Raw genomic sequence first — 1903 nt, forward strand, 5'->3', positions numbered from 1 at the left:
GCTACTTAATGCAAATCTTTTGGGGAAAATTTGCGACATATGGTAATGTTAGCACAGTAAACTTCCTTCCCAATTAATATTTTTTATTTTGCATAAATAACCACATCCACAAAAACCACATCTATTTTTTGACTCAAAGTACATGGTCAGGCCTGAAATGTAAAATACATTTGACTGAATTTGTCATTGTCCTGACCAACAGAAATATGGAGACATTTTTCTTCAATAAGTTGTGGAAGATCTTGTATGCACATATGCATGCACGTATATTTGTATCAATGAGAACCAAAACACTAATAATCCCTTTGTTTCAGATAGTGCCCTATACCCCACCTCGTTAAAGAAATGAGGAAGTGAGTGAGTTGCGTTGGAGTAACTGTAGTGTGGGGGTTTATTGATTTCAGTAAGAAGACGTGTGGAGTGTATTACAGAATGATGACTGCTTCATGGGAGGTCAACAAGAAATCAATTTGAAATTATATTAGCACTTCGATTGGCTGGACCCAGTTACTGCACACCGAGCCTGGGCCTGGAAAACAAAGGAAGGATGTATTCCTGCGGGAATTCTCTGGAGCAAAATGGAGGGAAAAGGGAAAATAATCCAAGGATTTAACATGGACTGGGTCTGTCAGTCACAGCCTAAATAAGGGGAGAGAACGACGGAATGAAGGGACACTGAGGTGACTGATCTTTGGGACTCTCCCATTGTTCCCAGAATACCAATAGCTCCCTAGCTAGAGTGTCAGTCACGAATAAACCTGCTTTTTGTCTTTCCAAACATGTTGGCAATGACACACAACTCGCTATACGGCTTTTACCACAGACTCTTTTTCACCACTGCATCCATAACAGCATTACTTATTGATGACCTCTATATACACCACATAACAGAGCAGATTTTGTGTACCATGTACTGGAGGAAGTCATCTTATTGAACTAGATGAATAATATAATAATGTTTGGCTTGATCAGAGCACTAACTGTACTGCAGGAAAAACAACAATGTCACAGGGTGGATTATTGAGAGGATAAGAGGAACTGCTGGATGTGAAGGCAATGTATTCCACTGGGGTATTTTGCAGCATGGCGCTCAGTGCCTGTTTGAAAAATGGAGGAAACAGTTTAGGAATACATTTTCCATATGTTTGTTACTAAGAAAACCACATCTGAGTGCTTTTTTCTCATTTTCAGGGCCCCCATACTGCACAATGAGGATGAAAAACTGATTCACTGTTTGGGGTAAGTTCATTAAACACAAGTGAAATCACAAAAATGTATATCTGGACCATTCTTTAACATTCCATATACATAAAAAAGAGATTTGTTTGTAAAAAAAGAACATTTCTCCTTAAAGTCATTTCACCAATGCAGCCATGAAGACTCCCAGCAGGAAAAGTAGAGTGAGTGACAAGTTAATTGGAGATCTGGGAGCCATTGGGTCTTGGTCCTGATGTGTAGGCCAGACGGGCGGGGTGGTATGTTGGCTAATTCCTCTTTGTCCCCCTGCTCAGGGATGGCTCCTGTGTAACGAGTCTCCTCCTCTTCGTCTGAGGATGAGTAAGGAAGGATCGGACCAATATGCAGCGTGGTAAGTGTCCATGTTCATATTTATTTAAACTCAGAACAAAATAACAACACTAGACCATCATGAAACAGTTCTGTCTGGTGCAGAGACAGAAAACAACTACCCACAACTCAAGGGTGAAACCAGGCTGCCTAAGTATGGTTCTCAATCAGAGACAACGATTGAGAGCTGCCTCTGATTGGGAACCATACCAGACCAATCACATAGAAATACAAACATAGAACAAAACATAGAATGCCCACCCCAACTCACGCCCTGACCAACCTAAAATAGAGACATAAAAAAAAGGAACTAAGGTCAGGACGTGACATCTTGAGA

The 1903-nt window shown here is 40.7% G+C and overlaps 1 long non-coding RNA gene across 1 annotated transcript; it reads right to left on the reverse strand.

The window, feature by feature from the left end:
• Nucleotides 1-719: 719 nt before the first annotated feature.
• LOC116356246 (uncharacterized) lies at nt 720-1692 on the reverse strand. Its single transcript, XR_004204734.1, has 2 exons — nt 1364-1692; nt 720-1097 (listed from the first exon to the last, which is right to left on the reverse strand). It is a non-coding gene; the product is annotated as an uncharacterized LOC116356246 (long non-coding RNA).
• Between the last annotated feature and the right edge of the window lie 211 nt (nt 1693-1903).

This window comes from Oncorhynchus kisutch, linkage group LG21, assembly GCF_002021735.2.
Source record: "Oncorhynchus kisutch isolate 150728-3 linkage group LG21, Okis_V2, whole genome shotgun sequence".
Lineage (NCBI taxonomy): Eukaryota > Metazoa > Chordata > Actinopteri > Salmoniformes > Salmonidae > Oncorhynchus > Oncorhynchus kisutch.